The sequence below is a fragment of the Lissotriton helveticus genome, chromosome 5_1, assembly GCF_964261635.1.
Source record: "Lissotriton helveticus chromosome 5_1, aLisHel1.1, whole genome shotgun sequence".
In the NCBI taxonomy this organism is placed as follows: Eukaryota; Metazoa; Chordata; class Amphibia; order Caudata; family Salamandridae; genus Lissotriton; species Lissotriton helveticus.
The window spans coordinates 2,098,463,441-2,098,486,684 of NC_136065.1; the positions used below are offsets into that span (position 1 = coordinate 2,098,463,441).

At 47.3% G+C, this 23,244-nt stretch overlaps 1 protein-coding gene across 1 annotated transcript in view; it reads left to right on the forward strand.

The window, feature by feature from the left end:
• The first annotated feature begins 20,317 nt into the window (after positions 1-20,317).
• The window catches only part of RALGPS1 (Ral GEF with PH domain and SH3 binding motif 1), a 1,636,862-nt gene continuing 1,633,935 nt past the window's right edge, over positions 20,318-23,244 (forward strand). The window contains exons 1-2 of the mRNA XM_078646110.1: positions 20,318-21,731; positions 21,870-22,504. The gene's annotated coding sequence lies outside the window, so the exon portion shown is untranslated. The remainder of the gene's footprint in view (positions 21,732-21,869; positions 22,505-23,244) is intronic.

The window sequence follows — 23,244 nt, forward strand, 5'->3', positions numbered from 1 at the left end:
TTTCTTCACTCACCACGTGGGTTGCCTTTGCCAAGGCCTGTTGACGCCGATTCCGGATCCAACACCACCGACAGCGAGAACCTTCGTGGGACAGCTCGTGCCTCCATCCTGGTCGTCGAAGACACCTCCTGGTCCACGTGGCTACAGAGTCAAGCGTCCACTCTTCACCTGATCGCGACGACAGCACCTGGTTCCTTCCTGGTTCCACACCGGTCACTGGTTAGTGACTTTGAACACTGTCCCCTCTGCTTTCAGGTCCTCTTCTTCACCGATCCACCCTTGGATCGCACCGGACATCTTCCTCCTGGTCGCCTGCAGCATCTTTTCTTTCAGGCTCCATTGACTTCAACGCGGGAACCCGACACACTTTGGCACCTATGCACCCGCAGCCCGTGGGTGAGGTAACGAGAGCATTTCTGTGCTCAAGGGTAGTCTAACTGTCCTAGTGTCCAATTCCACAGTCGTTGTTGTCCTAACTAGTCAAGATTGTCCGTACTTACCTTTAACTTCAACTGTACTGTCCATAGACGTTGTTACGCATCTCGCGTGTGAGTTCACACTCTGCACACGCGTTCCGTGGGCCTCCTATTACTTACCTGAAGTTAGTGTAGCGTGATCCCATCGATCCTACAGCCTCTGGACAGCTCCATTCCTTTTATCGACTCTCACATTCCACTTACTTAGTATACGGTTAACTTATAGTTGGTGGTAAATAACAAATCCTTACAGGTGAAAAGCACTTATTGAGTGCTTCCTACATTTCAGATTCGGTAATTTACCGAATCGGTATTTAAGAATTCGGTAATCTACCGAATTCTTAAATATCGATTTGGTAAATTACCGAATCTGAAATGTAGCCACCTACATCCCAAATGCCTAATACCAGTCGGTAACGGCCGAAATTCGGTAATTTCGACCGTTACCGACTGGTATTAGGGTTCCTACATCTGGCCCTTAGTCATCTCTTATACTACAGGTACTTTTTAGAATTATGGGCACATGTCATCTTTCTTTTTCCCCCGCTGCCCTTCCCCATTTCTTCTCTCTGTGAAATGGCAATTACTTTTTTTAAATTCTCATTTCATTTTCACTCAATCCCCCATTCCCAGGATAAGAATTTTTGAACATCCTTGCTATTATGTGCCCTTCAAGTGGTATACTGTGACCTCTTTTTGCCAGTAAGAATCTTCCAGACATCATCTATACCATTTTTACACAGGTATGTAGGGTTTTATTAATCCTAGTTTGATTTTGTCCATGCATGACCGAATTCTTTGAGTAAGAGAGGCTCACTGGTTTATTTAAATCAATACATTTTTAGGAATTTATGTTTTATTTTGTATGTTGAGCGCAAGATCTTTATCTCTTCTGGATATATCTACACTGTTTGCATGCATAATTGACACTCTTTCTGGGTCAAGGACTGTAACCACAATGTTTTAAGCATTAACAGTGAAACATTGCGTTTCCTCTTAGGCACCCATGTGGTTTCCCTCCCTTCTTATGCTTAATTAGTGTAAATTGCGGGCATTCAATTTCAGTATTTAACATTGTGATTATGTGTTTCATTCAGTGATTTCTGTGACGAACCCTGATGAAGGCATTGCCGAAACGCGTGGAGCACAACAACATACCGCCAGTTTCCATACAATGTGTTTATCTATTGCTATACTGTTATATTGTGATTATGGATTGCATTACTGAATTGTCTGTTGTAAATAATTAGGTCCTTCAAACCTCTGTCTATTATATCATGCATCATTAACTTTTGCACCCACAATACTGAATGATTGCAATTTTGGTTTTATAAAAATAAATTATATACAGAAAATATCAATTGATCAACTTGTTTGACCAATAAATAAAAAATATTTTTAAATTTTCCTTTTATATAAGACTTTATCAAATAAATATCTATTTTGAATATATTCTTCTAGACTCACTGTTACTGTTTTGGCTGAACTGTTATTGCTATGCCCGTATTTGTTGTTATTCACCCTTCCCAGGTGTCTCCGTACCTGTTACAGCCACAGCTCAAACCACTGAGTGGATTTATACCAAATCTGGCAGAAAGCAGATCTTGGTCCAGAAAAAGTGCTTTTTGTGATTTGGTGTAAATCCATTCAGCAGTTAATTAATGCTCACAAAAATAGCCTATCTGGGTGCATGGATTCTGACAGATCTCATGCTGAGATGTGATTGGCTGGCACCACATCCAACAGGAAATGGTAGTAGACATCTTAGGATTCGGAACTCAGTCCAGAGATCTAAGAAAATAGCACCAAGAAAAAGTAGGCAGGAGGTTATGGATCACCTGATCCCCTAGGCCTGCTGGTTGGGTCCGAGAGGGACCCTGCTGGGGCTAAAAATGTTTTTTTTAAATAAAATTGCCACACATTCGCAGAGGATCTGCCAATCTACAGTAAAATAAAATAAATAAGGATGGGCTCCTAGGGGGCAACATACTATGCGTGACTTTCCCCTCATTTATTGTTATGTATAACTTGCGTTGTTTATTGGAAAGCGCTCTGATATCCGCAAGGATCTTGTGCGCGCTGTATAAAACCTACAAAACAAATAAATAAACGTTATACTTTTGGAAAAGGGGGCAGGGAGCATCCCACCCCAAGCCTCTGAGAGGCCCCCTAGATACTCAATCCCCCGGGGCCACCATAAAATAAAGGAGGGAGTGGAGCACAGACCCCTCTCGGAGCCTAATTAATCCCTGGGTACTCCATCCCCCGGGGCCAAACTGAATAATAAAAGGGGAGATAGGCCCCCACCCTTGCCTAAAAAAGCTCCCGACGACCAATCAATCAACCTATCAAATATTTATATAGCGCAACAAATCACCTGTAAGGGTCTCAAGGGACTGGAGTTGCTATCTGCTGTGTGGTGATTTGTTCATTTGAACAACCAGGTCTTGGGTCCTTTCGTGAGTTACTGGAATGAAAGGGCAGTCCTGACGTGCAGGGGAAAGATTGTTCCAAGCTTTGGCTGCCAGGAGTGACAAGGAGCGTTCTCTGCTGTGGCATCTGTGGGTCCGGGGGGAGGGGGTGTCTGCAAGGAAGATGGAGGCTGATCATAGGTGTCTGGCCAATTGGTGGAACGTCATGCGTTTTTTGATGCATGTCGGTCCTTCGTTGTGCAGGGCTTTGTAAGCATGGGTCAGCATCTTGAAGTGGTGTCTTTTCTGGATCAGTAGCCAGTGTAGCTTCTTGAGGTGGGATTTATTGTGGGTCCTTTTAAGGCGGTCGAGGGTGAGTCTTGCCGCTGAGTTTTGTATTGTCTGTAGCCTCTTCAGGACGTGTGTGGTGATTCCTACGCAGTGTGTGATCCCATAGTCCAGACTGCTGGTGAGGAGGGCATGAATGACGGTCTTCCTGGTCTTGACTGGGATCCACCTGAAGATCTTGTGGAGCACGCGTAAGGTGTGGAAGATGAGACTGCTTTTGCCTGTTTCTTCATAGATAGCTTGTCATCCAAGATGCTGCCGAGGTTGCTGCTGTGGTCTTCTGAGGCGGGGGAGTGACGAGTTCCGCGGGTCACCATACGTCTTTCCATGGGGAGGGGTTGTTCCCAAAGATGAGGACTTCCTTCTTGTTCATGTTGCGCTTGAGACAGTTGTCCTTCATTCAGTCGACGATGTTCATCATACATCTCTGGAAGATAGCTCCGGTGGTGGAGGGGTCTTCCGACATTGAGAGGATGACCTGGGTGTCACTGGCATAGGAGATGATGTTGAGTCTGTGCGATCTGATGGATTTGGCCAGAGGTTCATGTAGGTGTTGAAGAGGGTGGGGCTGAGGGACGATCCTTGGGGGGACGCCGCAGATGATCTTCTTGGGTTCCGAGTGAACGGTGTGAGATAGATTCTCGGCATTCTTCTGGTGAGGTATGCAGCAATTCATTTGAGGGCATCTACCTGGCTTCCGATGTGGTGGAGCCTGTTGATCAAGATGTGATGCGGGATGGTGTCAAAGGCGGCTAACAGGTCCAGGAGGAAGAGGGCTGCTGTGTTCCAGGTGTTTGGTGAAGTGCTGGTTGATTGCCTTTACGAGCACCTTAGCTGGTAAGGGGAGCAGAGACATGGGCCAGTAGTTCTTCATTTCTGGGCTGGCGGATGCTTTCTTCAGGTGGGGCCTCATTTCATTGTATTTCCCATCATAAGGGAAGGAGACCGAGGTGGTGGGGATGAATAGCCATCCTCTCACTCAGGTTTAATGGAAATCAAGATGTCACACTCACTCTGTACTACAAAGATGCTCTCAGTTAAATATTCACAGGCCAGGCTGTGAACAGTGTCAGCAAGATGGATGACAGCAGGCAGAATACACTGTTTGGGTAAACAAAGACAATGTCCACGGGTATCACACTCATTCAGGAATGTACCCGTGAAAGATCAAATGAAGACAAGTTGCTTCTGTGTCAAAGGAGGTAGGGCACATCTGCACATTCCCTGGGGCATAGGTGGGTTAATGGGTGCAAATCCAAAAGGAGGAAAGGTTAAGGAAAAAGTGCTGATGAGTCTGGAGGGGGAATTTTTCTATTGCAGTGTGTGGAGTGAATAAAGGTAGGAGTCCCACAGCACTTCACATGAGTCTTCATGGTGAGCCGCATCTGGTAGGGGGATTTTACCTGGGCTTTAAGGCAGACTTTCAGCTGTTAAACTGGATAAGGATCCTCTCACATGGCTGGACGCCGTGGCAAGCTTTGGTCAGGGACTACGGAAGAAATGTACAAACATGGGAATGAAAACTGTAGAAGGAGCAAATCAATTTACTGCAATATTGCAAAATCATTTCATTTCATTTCATCATTCAAAAGCCAACTAAGAGCAGCAGAAAAGACAGGGGGGTTTGAGTGAAGTATCATCGGGCAGCCCATGACCACCTCAAAAGGGCTCAAGTTATTCTTTCTTGAAGGTGTGGCTTGGATTGACCCGAGTGGTGGGGTAGCATTAGGCCACTTGAGGTGAGTATCAGAGATCATAGCCAAATTGTTATTGAGCGTACCACTGTAGCCCTCCATCTTACTAGATGACTTGGTATGATGTGCACAGTGGAAATCCCTAGGGTTTTACATACTCAGTATGTCCCGTAATCACTAAAAACCAGGGGGGCATATTACCAACAAGTAGCGATATTTATCGCTAAATAGTCTTAGTGACGATTTTTTATCGCTGCCTATCGCTGGATATGTTAGCGGAGAAAACATGCTATTAGCAACGTTTTTCACCATTGTGCTAAAATATCCAGCGATAGCGGCGAAATGCGTGAATATCGCTGATAATACAGCGATATTCACGCATTAGCGACAAAATGCTCTTAGCCATGTTATCCACCTCCCATTGGATAACATGGGTAAGAACTGGTCTGAGCAGGCGTTGGTTTTTGGCGATAGCGGGAATATTTCCATCGCTACACCTGCCTTCCTAATAGGCGAAAGCGACGTTAGCGACTGCTTTCAGTCGCTAACAGGTTGGGTATGCCCACTTTGCATGTCATTAGCGATAAATATCGCTGACATGCAAAGCGGGCCCCAAACCGTTCGCTATCGCCTAAAAGCTGTCGCTAACATCAGTTAGCAACAGCTTGCTAATAGAGAGATAAAATTATCGCCGCTTAGCGGCCGAAAACGGCCACTAAACCGGCGATAATAACCTATCGCCACCCTTGGTAATATGCCCCCAGAACTCCAAATCTGGCTATAAAATCTCTAAATGCCTTCTTACTTACCATAATAGAGACAGAACAGGCACATTGATAGGCCTCAATACAGCCAGAAAACATACACAAAATGACAAGAACACAAGAATAGGAGCAGCACCTAAATGTCTGAATAAAGTCCTTCTGTAGACAGCTGAAGGAACCTTATGTCGGTGGATGGGTGGCAGAAGTGGTCCTAATCCCTTTTCCAATGTTGTGGACTTGGCCTGTGGACCAGTGTTGGGTGGTTAAGTGAAGAAGGACGCAAGCCAAGGGTGTCTGCATTACCAATCTTCCCTTCTAACAAGTGCATGACCACAAACAGTCGATGTTGGAGAGAAGAAACTCTGGGGCCACCACTCTTCCTGTTACACCCCTCCGTATTTCTGCAGGGTACCTTTTACACTTCTGCTTGATCCATGACTGTATACATATATACCCACAATTTCAACCCTGTAAGTAAATGATGATTGCTTCACTGGAGGGGATGCATTTCACCAGCCCTGTGCTCTTGGTCATGTTATGTATTAGTCCTTTCTTTCTTTCCAGAACATATACTAGCTGGATATAGATGACTGTGGGCCATATTACCAAGGTGAAGTATCGCCGCTTTTTTGGCGAATTGTGCCGAGAAAGCAGCGATACCTCTAGCGCCCTTTTAACAAGGGCATGCTAACGCCTGCCTCAAGCCCACTTTGCATGTCAGCCAGAAACATCGATAATGACATGCAAAGTGGGCATTCCCACGTCCAACCACATGTAAAATGTGGTTGGAGGTGTTAACACCCTATTACCAAGGCAGGCGTTGGGAGATGGATACCTGCGATAAACTCGTTTATCGCAGGTCTCCCAACGCCTGCTCTGATCAGGCGTTAGGCATTGATAACGTGGGGGTGTGGATCATAAAGCTGAATCCACCCCCCATAATATCAAGGCACACATTAGCGCGTGAAAACAACGCTTGTTTTCACGCGCTAATGTTCCCTATCGCCGGCTATCGCCGGATTTAATATCGCCTACGTGTTGCGCGTTGATAATGATGCGTTAACACGGCGATAAAATCCACGATATGGAAATGTGAGATGTGCGTTTTTTAACGCACATCTTGGTAATATGGCCCTGTGTTTCTTGAAATGCTTCCGGTGCTTTTTCGTTATAGTAGTTTTTCACTCTTGTATCATTGACAACCTCAACTCTGTAAGTTCATTCACTAACTAAGACTTCGGTGCATTTCCTTGTAATGTAATGTAATGTAATGTAAATTGGTATTTGTAAAGTGCTAACTGCCACTCCGCAAGGAGTACCCTGCCGCTGGTTGGTTGGAGGTGAAAAAGGGCCCTAGCAGTGCTAAATGAGTGCAAATTGGCAAAGCCATTGGTATTACAATAAATGTTGGGTGTTTATTGTGCAATGAACAATGACATTCTAATGTTCCTCAGTGGACATTGCATGCTCAATGAGTTTCATTTGTATTCTCTAAGCCATGTTTCTGTTTTCTGCACTTATAAATTGAATACTTTAAATTTCATTTAATTGTTTATGTTAATCCAGATGCACAGATTCATCCACCTTGAGCCAAAAAGGATGAACTGAACTTAGTCTCATAACATGTTTTGATTCCAACTGTCTCAAACATCTGGTCCTGTCCGTCTCTTTCCTTCTTTATATCCTCACATGTAGCAGGGAAGTGAGAGTTTTGTGATCATCCTCATGTTTGTAAAGGTAATATTTGGCAATTGCGTAACTGAAGCCTTTGTTTATTATGGTGCGTAGATATTCCAAGATTATTTTCTTGACTACAAAGGCGGTGCTACCCACATATCCCTGGTTACTTGTGCATTCCAGTGCAGAGACTGTGTAAGTGCTGTTGCAAGTTAAATGTTATTTTATTGTCTGTTCTTTTCCATTCCTCGATCTGAAGCTAATTACACATTTGAAATCCAACATTAATTTTGCCTAGCTATGTCTTGGTAGTCTCCAATGAGAAACGGCTGTGTGCCAGGGTACCCCTTACTTGTTTGGCCTTCCTGAACCTCACAATGCCACTCACTTGGCTTCCCTTCTGAGGGGTGCAGAGAACAGGGAACCCCCTCCTTTTTCATCATCGACTCTGTAAGTACAGGTTGAACAAGAAGGAAAAGCACAGCAATATTTCTCAAACCGTTTTTTTTCTAAGTAGACAGAATGAGGTTCCCAAGCAAGGCTGACGGGGACCCAGGGCCAGACTGGCCATACCGGGCACTGGGCGTTTTCCCGGTAGGTCGCTAGGGTGGGGGCCGGTTTTGTGCCCCTGGGGGTCTGTTTTTGTTACCGGGGGCTGACAATATCGAACCCCTGTAACAAAATCAGCCGAAACCGTCCCTCGCAAACTGCTCAGCTGCACCCATATCACTCCAGGGGGAGTCAGCTAAACAGTTTGCCGGGGCCGGTTTCTGTTCCCAGTCCTGCCCTGGGGGGACCATCCTGTTGTGGCTGGCCAGTGGCCAGTGGCTGGCCAGTGGCCAGTGGCCAACTGATGCTGCCAAACAGGATCAGACACCACCCAGCGAGCCAGACAATTGATTTATAGACAAAAGGATAGGCCAGACCCTCAGAGGCTTCTGGTATTGGGTGACAATCCAATCACCTTGGACGAAGGTGGTAACGAGAGGAGGTGAGCGCATTGTTGTGTGGCTGCAGAGAAGCAGGAAGGAGTGGGCTGACTCCCTCCAGAATACAGGAAAGGATGTGTGAAAGAATCCAGACACTCGGAAAGTCATGGAAGTCTAATAAATGTTTGATGCTTATATTGCTAGTGTGCATCAAAATATGCTAAGTGCAAATTACCATTTCAATGGACCAGAGACTTGCCCTAATTTTGAACCTGTTCCTTTTTGCAGGGTCTTCCCCAGAATGTTTTTCGATTCTGTGGCATAACCCATTTTTGTTCATATTAGGACTCTGCACTTTTTCCCTTCTTTTTTTGAGTTTAAAGAGCTTTATTGAAGCAAATAAAAACATAGGTACAATGTTATTCAAGAGTTACATAGAAAATAGCAAAAAAGTAACAAAAAGCGTAAACATTGTAAAGGAATGAACATCTCAAGATATCTACCAATGATAGACAAATAACCCAAAAGATGAAAGCAATAATGAAAAATTGTACCTTGAAACACAGTAGCATTTTACATTTTTCAGAAAAGGGGGAATACCTTTTCCCTTCTAATCAGTGGTAAAGTGCTTGTGGTCTCTCCCTAAAACATGGTACAATTGGCATTTACCTGATTGGTATAAATACGTTTCTTGTAGTTCACTAGTATATGGTATTAAATCCACCCAGGGCCTAGAAAATAAAATGCTACTAGTGGGCCTGCAGCACTCTTCGTGCCATCCACTAAAGTGGCCTTCTAGATCATGGCTCAGGCCTGCCACTGCATTATGTAGTGAAGTTTTAAAACGGCCAGTTCGATCTGGTAAAAGAAATCTTTTCCCAGGTCTAAACCGTCCTTGGTAATACATATAAGTCACCTTTAAGGTAGGCCCTAAAGGCTCATAGGGTGCATTGTATTTAAAAAGCAGCATATGTGTACTTCGGTTTTAATGTAATGTGCAGTGAAAAACTGCTTAAGTATTTGTCACTGTTGTAAACCTTATATCTGGTATCCACTACCACTGTGATGGGTACCTTATTACAGTTAATAAGTGATAACTTTGTATTGGGATCAGATAGAAGCATTGTGTTTACACCCAAATCAAACGTAATGTAACATTTTCTTAAATGGCAAAGTCCGATTTTTGGAAAGTTGAAATTTTTTTGGCCTTACCGTTTGTGCTTCCTACTAGGGACCTATGCCACATGACGGTGATTGGCTCTGCTGTTAGTGTTTATGTATTACTCCCAGATAGTGACAGAGAGGCGACCTGGTGTGGCCTGGATGGGCCATTCTTCCAGGATGGTTGGAGCAGAGATGTGCCCTGCCCCTCCTACACTTCAAAGGGCTTGCCACCAGCACACAAAGGAACTTAACACCGCTTTTTGTCACCCCCGGCAGTTTGGAGCCTTGACTGGGGAAGAGAAGAACTTTCCAGAATCAGATGTAGAGGTAGGACAGGATGCCCCCCCCACATCCACAAAGGCTAGCACCAGGTATACGTATTGGACATTCATTGCCACTCTTATAAACAGTCCTGGGCCTGTGTAAGTTACAGAAAAAGGACTGGCCAGTTGCCAAAGGACTGCCCTGCTTTTTGAAGGATCACCTTGCTGTCTGAGAATGAAGACTGGACCTGCTTATCTTGGCTGCAGAGCTTAATATTGAAAAACAAAATGAATGCCAGGGCCCTCGGCACAAGGCCACTGAAGCTTGCACAACCCGTTGCTCCCGCCAGTGCTGCCAATTATGGTGCCAACACAACTACTAACTATCACTCTGATACAAGTGTAATAATGCAGACTATTTCAAGCCTCCAAAGCTTTGAGAATGGTTTGGGTGCCAGGTAATAATTACTGTTAATATATATTGAATTGATCAATAACTGTCAGTTTGCTCATCTCGAAAGTAGAGAAACAGTATCACAGTATCACCATGTGGGAGACTGTCAAAAGTGCTGGTGCTGAGCACCGGAAACTACCGGCTCAAATTAAGCACTGGCTAGCTGACCTTGTGTGTGTGCTTCAGGAGCACAATAAGCTTCAGGGGCCTCACTGCAATTGCCACCTGACCTAATGCAACTGGACCTGCCTAGACCTGAAATTGGACCTGCCTTATCCCGGCTTCTGGCCTCTCCAAGAAGAGCCCCAGATACTGGACCCTTAGCTGGCATCAGAGAGAACCACTCTTTGTCTCACCGAAGGTTTCATCAGACCTGCAGTGAAGCAAAGCTGAGGCCTGCATGACCTCACTGCAGAGCTTCATCAGAACTATCAATGAGCACCGCAAAGCCTTGCCACACAGCAAAAAGCTTCATCAGAACGGATGCTGGACATTGCAAAGTCCAGCACAGCCTTGCTGCACAGCTGACTGCCTCTTTGGGACCACCACCAACCAGCTCAGGAAACTACAGAACGTCAACAATGCTACAGCCAGATTGGTCCTCAACATCCCCACATAACACAACTCCTCTGACAACCCCACTGACTCCCAATCAACAAGAGAATCACCTTCAAGCTCCTCACACATGCCTACAATGCACTCCATGATGCAGGACCAGAATATCTGAACCACCGCCTCGCAATCCACAAACCCACCATACAACTCAGCTTCGCCCTACACGCTTCACCCAACTTGCCCTGGCCTCCGTCCCTCGGATCCACAAGACCAGAAGCGAAGGAATATCCTTCTTCTACCTCACCTCCAAGACCTGGAACACCCATTTCTCCACCTCAGGCAATCTGCATCGTTGACCCAATTCAGGAAGGACCAGAAGGCCTGGCTCTTCGAATGACCCTTCAAATCCAGGCGGATCAGCAGACCCCCCCCCAGTGCCTTGAGACCCTCACGGATGAGTAGCTGCACTTTAAAAAACCTGATTGACTGATTGATTGATTGATTGATTGATTTATTGATTGATTGATTGATTGACCGCCGAGCAAGGCAAAAACTTGAAAAGCAAATCCATGCAGACCTCGCTCTAAGGACATAAGGTGCAAAGCCCAATGGACCAAACCTGGCCCTGTGCCCAGCCTCACTCCATTGATGTTATCCTGGACTTGGATCCCTCTGAGGCGGAAGCCGGAGGCTATTGTCACTGTTTTGATTTTAAAAAAACTGTCACAAATAACTTGTTGCACTCGCCTATTTTTAAAGCACTAAATACGCTCTTGCTCACCTGGGGAAGCGCTGCTGTTACGCGCTAATCCAGCCCCCCGCCCTCTGGGAACGACATCACGAGAGCGCGCCAAAGGCGGAGCCACGCCCCCTGCGAGGCCACGCCCACCGACCGACGTCATAAAAACGCTCGACTAGCGCATCAACCCCATTTACTTGGATCCCTCTGAGGCGGAAGCCGGAGGCTATTGTCACTGTTTTGATTTTAAAAAAACTGTCACAAATAACTTGTTGCACTCGCCTATTTTTAAAGCACTAAATACGCTCTTGCTCACCTGGGGAAGCGCTGCTGTTACGCGCTAATCCAGCCCCCCGCCCTCTGGGAACGACATCACGAGAGCGCGCCAAAGGCGGAGCCACGCCCCCTGCGAGGCCACGCCCACCGACCGACGTCATAAAAACGCTCGACTAGCGCATCAACCCCATTTACTTGGATCCCTCTGAGGCGGAAGCCGGAGGCTATTGTCACTGTTTTGATTTTAAAAAAACTGTCACAAATAACTTGTTGCACTCGCCTATTTTTAAAGCACTAAATACGCTCTTGCTCACCTGGGGAAGCGCTGCTGTTACGCGCTAATCCAGCCCCCCGCCCTCTGGGAACGACATCACGAGAGCGCGCCAAAGGCGGAGCCACGCCCCCTGCGAGGCCACGCCCACCGACCGACGTCATAAAAACGCTCGACTAGCGCATCAACCCCATTTACTTGGATCCCTCTGAGGCGGAAGCCGGAGGCTATTGTCACTGTTTTGATTTTAAAAAAACTGTCACAAATAACTTGTTGCACTCGCCTATTTTTAAAGCACTAAATACGCTCTTGCTCACCTGGGGAAGCGCTGCTGTTACGCGCTAATCCAGCCCCCCGCCCTCTGGGAACGACATCACGAGAGCGCGCCAAAGGCGGAGCCACGCCCCCTGCGAGGCCACGCCCACCGACCGACGTCATAAAAACGCTCGACTAGCGCATCAACCCCATTTACTTGGATCCCTCTGAGGCGGAAGCCGGAGGCTATTGTCACTGTTTTGATTTTAAAAAAACTGTCACAAATAACTTGTTGCACTCGCCTATTTTTAAAGCACTAAATACGCTCTTGCTCACCTGGGGAAGCGCTGCTGTTACGCGCTAATCCAGCCCCCCGCCCTCTGGGAACGACATCACGAGAGCGCGCCAAAGGCGGAGCCACGCCCCCTGCGAGGCCACGCCCACCGACCGACGTCATAAAAACGCTCGACTAGCGCATCAACCCCATTTACTTGGATCCCTCTGAGGCGGAAGCCGGAGGCTATTGTCACTGTTTTGATTTTAAAAAAACTGTCACAAATAACTTGTTGCACTCGCCTATTTTTAAAGCACTAAATACGCTCTTGCTCACCTGGGGAAGCGCTGCTGTTACGCGCTAATCCAGCCCCCCGCCCTCTGGGAACGACATCACGAGAGCGCGCCAAAGGCGGAGCCACGACCCCTGCGAGGCCACGCCCACTACATCTAGCATAAATGTGCCGCCCTCACCAGCGCAGCGGACGAGCGCAGCGGGAGCGCCGTTTGCGCGCCGAAGGCGCGCCTAAGGCAAGCCCGTCTGCGCCCGTCCGCGCACGACCGGGCCTCGGGCCAGACTCTACGCCTGTTCCAGCCGTTTCCAAGGTAAGCTACTCTCGTAGAGAGCTTCTCAGCCTTAGACCCTCTAAAAACAGCGCCTGTCTGGTACTACTTGACCCTATTGTCCCCTTTCCATGCTGTGACAAATGTAAACCAGGCAATCTCTCCCTCCCGAAACCACAGGTCCCCCCCCCTGCCCTTAAAATTGCGACTCTTAACTGCAGATCACTCCCTAAACACGCCCTGCATATCAACCATCTGATCGTCGACCTTAATTTGGACATACTATTACTCACAGAAACCTGGATTACAGAGCACTCCAACGCCGACATTGTCATGGCCCTCCCCCCGGGTTTCATCATCATGTCCCAACCTCGCCCCTTAGGTAGAGGAGGTGGACTGGCCATTATCTACAGGGACCACTTTACCTGTCGAACTAAAGACTGCGCGATCCAAGACTCAGAGAGCTGTCTCTTTACGATTCAGCTGTCCTCAACCAACTCCCTGTCAGGCCTCCTGGTGTATCGGCCGCCCGGGTACTCGGCCCCCTTCATAGCCGCCCTGCTGGAAACCGTCACCTCCGCAGCTCACCTGACACCCAACTTCATCATAACTGGTGACCTAAACATCCATTTTGAGGATCCCCTTGACACTGGGGCAACCGACCTTATCGACGACTTAGCGGCCTTGGGTCTGTCTCTCGCCAACTCTGATCCCACACACACGAAAGGGCACCTTCTCGACCCGGTGTTCTCCAACATCCCCTCCCTCCTTTACATCAAGTCCCAACCCCTCCCGTGGACGGACCACTTTTTGGTCACGACCCATCTCCCTGGAGCCTTTAAAAGGCCTCAAAATCCCCCCACCTTTACCAGAGATAGAGCGTGGGCCAGACTCTCTGTGGAGGACTGGTCCACAGCCCTGGACGCTTCAACTCCCTGCCTCTCTGAAGACCCCGCCACCGCCGACTCCCAAGTCAGAGACTGGATATCGTCCACCCTTGACAAACTCATCCCCATAAAAAATCGGGAGATCAAAAACAGGATTAAGGGCCAAGCCCCCTGGTATAACGATGACCTCAGGGTCCTACGCAAAGAGTGTAAAAAGGCCGAGAGGCAATGGAGAAAGAACTGGCAACATAGTAACAAAGACCTCTACAATAGCGCAGTAAGACGCTATAAGTCAGCTCTCAAACTTGCCAAAGCAGGATTCTATGACAACAGAATACAAAACGCCACCAATTCCTCAAAAGAAGCATACTTGATTGTCAAAGAACTCCTCAACATTCCGATGGCCCCCACCGCCCCCCATGCCCCTCCAGACAGAAGTAATGACCTTGCCTCGTTCTTCGACTCTAAAATCTCGCGTATACTGGACTCTCTTCCCATGACTACCCCCCTCAATCCCACTGATACTGAGGTCTGCACGAACAGCCCGCGGCTGTCCTCCTTCAGAGCAACCTCTCTCATTGAGGTCACCTCCACGTTAGCCAAAATGAAAAGCGGCTCTCCTCTTGACCCGGCCCCGGCTAGAATATTAAAAACTGCCGCTCCCAGCATAGTCACCACCATTAGGGATCTTATTAACATCTCCTTGCGACAAGGCACAGTGCCGCCCAGCTGGAAAAACGCGGTTGTCAAAGCCCTGTTAAAAAAACCCCACCTGAATCCTGACGATATGTCTAATTATAGACCTATATCACTCCTTCCCTGCATCAGCAAGATGGCAGAGAAACTAGTTAATTCCCAACTTTCTCAATTCCTTGAGACTAACAAAATCCTGCGCCCCTCTCAAACCGGCTTTCGGCCCGGTCAGGGCACGGACACAGCCCTCCTCTCCGTCATTGAGGAATCAAGGCGCATTCTTGATTCAGGAGGATCAGTGGCGGTGATCCTCCTGGACCTCAGTGCCGCCTTTGATACGGTGGATCACCGTGTCCTTCTACATCGCCTGGCCAGAGCAGGAATTGTGGGCTCAGCACACGCCTGGATTAACTCCTTCCTTTCAGGCCGTTCTTTTCAGGTGTGGGACGGCAACTCTCGCTCAGACCCCCGTCCACTCACATGCGGAGTCCCGCAGGGGTCCTCGCTTAGTCCCACCCTGTTTAATGTTTATATGGCCCCTCTGGAAGATGTTGTGACCCCCTATGGGATCAAGGTTGTCAACTATGCTGATGACACCCAACTTGTCGTCTCCCTCTCCCAGCTAGACAAACATCCAGACAGCCTGAGGAACTGTCTCCAGGACATCTATTCCTGGATGTGCGAATCCTCCCTTAAATTGAACGGTGCCAAAACCGAAATTATGCTCCTGGGTAACAAATGGTCCTCAATCCCCGCCGCGGTGTGGCCAGACACCTTTGGCGAGATTCCCACTCCTAAGACCCAAGTCAAAACGCTAGGCGTCTGGCTTGAACCAAGCCTCACCATGAAGACCCAGGCGACCAAGACCTCTGGAACATGCTTTGGCCTCTTGCGGTCTACCCGCAAGATCCTCCCCCTCCTCCCCCCGCTCTCCAGGAAGCTGCTGGTTCAAGGGCTCATCCTAGCCAGACTTGATTATAGCAATGCCGTCTACCTTGGTGCACCGGAGTTCACCCTCGCCAAACTCCAACGGGCACAAAACGCTGCGGCTAGGCTCATAATGGATCTCCCCCCTAGAGCCTCTGCCAAACCGGCCCTCAAGGCCCTTCACTGGCTCCCTGTCCGCCAGCGAATTGAGTTTAAAGCAATGTGCACCAGTCATAAACTCATTAATGGTGCCGGCCCGGCCGCCCTGAAAGACCTTGTCGCCCCTTACAAAGCCTCAAGGTCTTTGCGCTCGGACGATGAGCATCTGGCCATCGTCCCTAAATTTAAGAAGGCTCGTACCGGCGGCCGCCGCTTCTCGGTCAAAGCCTCTTCAGGGTGGAACGCACTGCCTCGCCACCTGCGTCTAGAACCCTCCCACGCCCTATTCCGAAAAAAACTAAAGACTTTCCTATTCCCTAAATAGTCATCCGGTCCCCTCCTCCTCTTGGATGTTGTAACTTTATAGCGCGGGGATGCCTCCGGGTCACCAGGCGCTTTATAAATTTATAAATAAATAATAAATATAAATAAATTGTCACTTTGTCCCAGTGCAGCGTGACCAGACAACCTCAGGTGGCACACTATGCTGTTAGGCGCTATATTCTCTTTTAAAACTTTGGAATGTAATATCCCCAGTTCTACTGATTGTATTTTTTGTTGTTGTGCTATCATTTTATTTATTAAAATGTACTCAAGTTTTCTAAATTGTATAGGGAATTTTCTGGTGTTGTGCTTTTACTTTATTACTGTTTGTGTGCCACATAAATGCTTGCCTCACAGATGAGCCTGACTGCTTTGTGCCATGATCCCTCAGGTTCATTCAGTGACTTTTTTGTGGTTCACCCTGACAAGGATTGTGGTTGTCAGCTGAGTGGGGCTGTCACCCTCCTCCTGGAGAGTCGGGTAAAGTGGGTTCCTCATTTAGGGCCATATGTAGGTAATCTAGATTTACCGATTCTAAAATACCAAATTTTACCGATTCGGTATTTCAGAATCAGTAAATGGTATGTGGGAAAAAATACGTTAAATTTTACCGAATCTGTAAGATTCGGTATTTAAGAATCGGTATTTACCGATTCGGTAACTCCCATTCATTCCTATGGGCCTGGAGGCCCATAGAAATGAATGGAAAGCCATTCACTATTACCGATTCGGTAAATACTGAGTTGGTAATAGGGGGCACATATTTAAGGGTGGCAGGGTGTCAAATTGACACCCTGTTGCACCCCTGAATTGTGCATGTGTGCACATGTGGCACACATACATGCCCTCAGGACATGTATGTCTGCCACATGGCACTTTTAAAAAAGCACATAATTGCTTTTTTAAAGGTTTTCGATATTTACCACCAACCTGTAGTTGGTGGTAAATAACGAATCATGAATGCAAGAAGGCACTCACTTGAGTGCCTCCTACATAGCTTTTTGCATTCGGTAATTACCGATTCCTTAAAATAAGGAATCTGTATTTTACCGATTCCTTAAGGAATCGATAAATACCAAATCCTTAAACCTGCCTCCTACATCTCAAACCCTAAATACCGGTTGGTAACGGCCGAAATTTGGTAATTTCGTCCATTACCGACCGGTATTGGGCCACCTACATATGGCCCTTAGTGTCTGAGTTAAGACAAGCCATGGCACGCAATGCAACAGGTTCTATTGAAGGAAAACAACACTCTAAAATCCCACTGAGCTATGGTACATGTTTAACGGGAAAAAACAGCAAACATAAATAATAATCGTAGTGCAGATTTGCATAAGAACAGACTAGAGCTTCACCGCCTGGCTGTTGGGAATACAACGCTAAGTTCACTTCAGTTTCACGTTTCTTTTATAAATTTTCTATGATGTGGCAAACCAAGGATAGGACATGTGATTCCATACGAAACTCTTGATAGCAGCTAACAATCAAGTGCCTTGCTCTTCTCTTGGGAAGCATGTGAGAAGGCCTTTGGTATATGATGCAGTGGAGTACAGTAGAAATGTGACTACTCTAAACCTGTAGTTCTCGCTTGCTTATGCCAATCTTAAAACTAGGCTATGTTAACTCAAGCCTCCAGGTAAAATGTGCAACGCAATCAAGAGAAGGACGGTGCACCATAAAACGATATTCCAAGAACTTCCAACGTCTCCAGTCATTAAATTCTTTATTATTTCAATCTTTAAAAAAACCTCATCCAACGCGTTTCGTTCTAGTGGAACTTCGTCAGGGCTCGGTGATCACTTGAGGTTTAATCCATGAGGTCCCAAGTCAAATATAACGAACGTTTTTCTGGTCTCCTTCTTCTCACAGTCTTTCTATAAGAAGACAAGGAAGGTTACATCAGTACAGTCAGCAGATGTCATAGGGGCCCCGAATCCTGGCACACATGCCTCCTGCGTTCACATATGAACTAAAGAGGTACTGTGGTTCGAGTTCCCTAGAAGACAATCAAAAGGGCTGTAGTGCTTGGTCCAGCCCGTGGTCCTCTGAGGGCAGTAATAAATCGATAAGGACGAACGGCCACATGATTGGTGGGCTGTCCTGGCAAATACGGTTGGGGGTTATATATGCTCCCTCTTTCATTGAAGACGAACTACAGCCTTTTAGGACTGTCATCGATTCTACTTTTTGATTGAGGGTTTATTACTGCCCTCGGAGGACCAGGGGCTGGACCAAGCACTACAGCGCTTTTGATTGTCTTCTAGTGAACTCGAACCACAGTACCTCTTTAGTTCATATGTGAACGCAGGAGGCATGTGTGCCAGGATTCGGGCCCCTATGACATCTGCTGACTGTGTTGATGTAACCTTCCTTGTCTTCTTATAGAAAGACTGTGAGAAGAAGGAGACCAGAAATACTTTTGTTATATTTGACTAGGGACCTCATGGATTAAACCTCAAGTGATCACCGAGCCCTGACGAAGTTCCATTGGAACGAAACGCGTTGGCTGAGGCTTTTTTAAAGATTGAAATAATAAAGAATTTAATGACTGGAGACGTTGGAAGCTCTTGGAATATCGTTTTATGGTGCACCGTCCTTCTCTCGAAAACGTCTGGTATCTGTTGAACTGTGGAGCGTGTGTGTGGCAAGCTCCGGACGTGCTTTGCACATAATAAGGACTAATTTATTAACTGCGAAATTGAGGTGCCTAACCAGGGTCAGCCACACTGTTTGTTTCTTGAGGATTAAATGTGCAACACACAACATCAGAGTACAAGATGGCAGTACGTTAAAAATGTGTGTAAATGTGCAATAGTGCAAAGGTTTTGCTATAAAAGCGATTTCACAGATCACTGCTGCATAATTTGACTATCTATTGCTGCATATTCATAAGGACCCTAACATTGGTAAAGCGCTATAGAGTGGTTTGGGGGCTGTCATTATGATGAAGTCCAAATTTACAGGGACTTTTGAAATATTTTCCATATTTCTCAGGTCCCTGTGAAATATGAGTATCTTTACCACGTAAATGGAGTCACATGCAAGTCACTAATGAAAACAGCACCCTATAAAACATTCAAAAAAATCCTATAATCTTGAATAATTTAACATTCAATAAATGTCCTTTATTTCTCAATGTTGTAAATGAAAATGCATTGGAAAATGCATATTTTATTACTATCTGCAAATTTCTCAGATGTAAAGTTGCGTATAATACGTTGAGACAGAGAATCAGAGGGTGCTTCCCACATGACTTGGAGAGCTCTGGAAGTGATATGAAACATTCCATCAGGAACAAATATTATATTATCTGCTCAAATGTTGGGAGAAGGTCCTCTGTCAATACCTGTTAGTGATTTGAACTATAATACAAACTAACCACCCCATCTACTTTAGTAGGAAATAAAACAGGGATGTGTATTTTTTTTATTGCTTGCATGTTTTCAAGTATATTACAGGATTTGACCTGAAATATTTTCATGCATCATATTACAAGATGAAATATATAAATAGAGTGGGAAGGTTATGACAAACAATTTCAGCACTCTGGAGAGTAAAAAAAGCAAGCAAAGATAAGTTGGTGCAGTAGAAAAAACCCACTGCAAGCTGAAATATCTATCGGGCACCATGTGGCAATCAACTAATAATCATTGAAAAATGATAATTAAGAAAAAAATACAGTACAACTTTTAACTCCTTTTCACGCAGAATTCAATCAAATGACACAATCGAGTGTGTGTTTTTTCATTAAAGACCACACATTTATTACGCATGCATGATGCCATGAAGATGCGCAGTTACATTTTGCACGATGGGAGAGTAAGCAATAAGATAGACTTGGCTATACCAAAATGAAGCTGCTCTCGATATTTTCGAATAAATATAAATTAAATGAATTGTTCACATATTAATAGAAACTCTGCTTCAATATTTTTATTTCCTTTATTGTTACATCAACGTCGAGTTGTGCATACATTAAATACAATGAAATAGGAACTAGGCGCGTTTTATAGCCTGCTGCGTACACTACAGAATGTGCAGTTTTGTGGGCTGACACTGAGAACGCCGTCCGCGTCGTTGTGCACGCCTCGCCCCGGTCGAGCTTGTTTCTGGGCCGGTTGCGCTTCTTCCCTGGGCCCAGAGCGGAGGGAGGCGGCGCGAGCTGGAGCCATTGCAGGAGGTGGGCAGAGTCCGGGAGCTGCGGGGAGAGAGAGGAGACATCCGGCTGCACCTGTCAGAGCCGCCTGCGAGGAGTCTGAGGACGCAGCGCGTCTGGGAGAGATCCACCCGCAGGGGGCGCTGGGAGGATACACTGGAACCTGGAGGGGAGTCACTGGAATCACTGGAGGAGCTGGGGAGGATGCGCTGTCACCTGGAGGGGAGTGCACACTGATGTGCACAGAACAAATGGAAGAGGATACACAGTGACCAGGAGAAGAATCCACTGGTAACAGAGCCGAGGGGATACATTGTAACCATAGAATAACCCAAGTTTACAGAGCGACCGTATGAGGATACACTGTCCCCGACCAGAATACAGTGGAGTGATACACTGCCATCCAACTGAAATACACTGGAGTGATACACTGCCATCCAGCTGGAATACACTGGAGTGATACACTGCCATCCAACTGGAATACACTGGAGTGATACATTGCCATCCAATGGGAATACACTGGAGTGATACACTGCCATCCAACTGAAATACACTGGAGTGATACACTGCCATCCAGCTGGAATACACTGGAGTGATACACTGCCATCCAACTGGAATACACTGGAGTGATACATTGCCATCCAATGGGAATACATTGGAGTGGTACACTGCCACCCAACTGGAATACACTGGAGTGATACACTGCCATCCAACTGGAATACACTGGATTGATACACTGCCACCCAACGGGAATACACTGGAGTGATACACTGCCAATCAATGGGAATACACTGGAGTGAAACCCTGTCACCCAAAGGGAATACACTGGATTGCTGAAGGATTACACTGTAACCAGCAGGAGCCCCACTGCCAGCTGCACCGGAGGTAGGTTGTAACCTGGAAGTGTGCCTGTAACCCCGAAGTGTGCCTGTAACCCCAGCACAGCCTACAGGCGAACCACTGCCAGCTGCAGCATTCCATGGCAGATGTCCTGTAGCCTGTGAAGCATCCCTGTAACACACCTGGGCAGGTGCACTGCAACACGGTGAAGAATACACTGGAGCAAACTAGTCTTTCAGTGTAAGCTGCAGGAGGGCACACTGGGAGATACACTGGAGCCGGCATCATAGCCACTATCAGCTGAGGCATCAACCAGAGAAACAGTGTAACCTGAAAGGGGCACCTGTTACCCCAGAGCACACCTGGGACACAGTGTGACCCGCAGGGGGTACACCTCGACATACAGAAGGTACACTGCCAGCTCGACATACAGTGCAATCCGCAGGAAACGTCAGCCAGAGATACGCTGTATCCTGAAAGACCAACAGTGTCCAATCAGAAACACCCTCAGCAGGAGGAGCCAATGGGGGTGGTTTGAAAGATACACTGTAACCGGTAGCTGGGGCAGCCAGCTGTGTGCTGTACCCTACCGAAGGAGCCTGCAGGAGATACACTGTAACCGGAAGAAGGTACAGCCAGCTGTGTGTTGTAACCTGCTGAAGGAGTCTATAGGGGATACACTGTAACCTATTGAAGAAGTCTGCAGGGAATACACTGTAACCTACTGAAGGAGTGTGCAGGGGATACACTGTAACTTACTGAAGGAGTGTGCAGGGGATACACTGTAACCAACTGAAGGAGTGTGCAGGGGATACACTAACCTACTGAAGGAGTGTGCAGGGATACACTGTAACCTACTGAAGGAGTGTGCAGGGGATACACTAACCTACTGAAGGAGTGTGCAGGGGATAAACTAACCTACTGAAGGAGTCTGCAGGGGATACACTAACCTACTGAAGGAGTCTGCAGGGGATACACTGTAACTTACTGAAGGAGTGTGCAGGGGATACACTGTAACTTACTGAAGGAGTGTGCAGGGGATACACTGTAACCAACTGAAGGAGTGTGCAGGGGATACACTAACCTACTGAAGGAGTGTGCAGGGGATACACTGTAACTTACTGGAGGTGCCTGCCAGGGATGCACTCTGACCCCCTGAAGGAGCCTTCAGGGAATACACTGTAACCAGGAAGTGAAACGCTGTGGCATTCAGAGGATATATTGGCATCCGGAGGGGGCCGGAGGAGAGACCCCCTATAACCTCCGTTAAGCGCCAGCAGGAGATACTGTGGCTTCGCGGGGGAGCCCACGGGATTCGCTGCCTGCAGGAGATGCGCTGGAGCCGCTGCAGGACAGTGGGGAAGATGCTGTGCTGCGGCTGAAAGGAGTCCACCCCTTCCAGGTGAGCATGCGCCGGGCTCTCTCTCTTTCATCCCTCAGCTACAGGTGAAGCTGAGCCTTCCACAGCCCTTATCCAAGTGACAAGTGCAGAGGGTCACACGTCTCATCTTAGAGAATAACTATAGTACAGCTGCCAACTTGAAGAACCATCTCACCATGTGAGAATGTGGCGGGCCTAGGAGTAGGCGGGGCCTCGTGCTGAGAAGTACCTAGGATGCACTTTTGAACCCCTCAAACCTTGCTGCGGGTGGTGCCGATGTCCTGGGGCCTTTTCACACGCTGTAAATGGACGTCGGCACTATTTACAGTGGTTTTCAGCTCGTTTTCCCTGCCACCCTGTGATATCAGCTCCTCACTGGGAGAGCGTTTGATGGAAGTCAATATCACAACTCACACGGTGGCACCGTGTGAGTCCGCAGGTATGCACCACTCTTTCCCTCTCGGGGACAACTGCAGCAGGGAACTCAGCAATCATTCCTCAGGGAAAAGTTAAGCAGGCCTGCCATGTTACTTCTCTCAGTAGCACGTGCAGTAAGACCCTCCACCCCGCACATGTCTCCGGCCAGGGACAGGTGAGTCAGGCCAGCCACACACCTTCCCTAAGGGACAGCTGCAGGATGGCCCTCCACACACACACACACACACACACACACACCTCTCTACACACAGGTGCAAGATGACCACCCCACCCCCCACACCTCCTCTCTAGGGACAACTGCACCAGTCGCCATACTCCTGCTC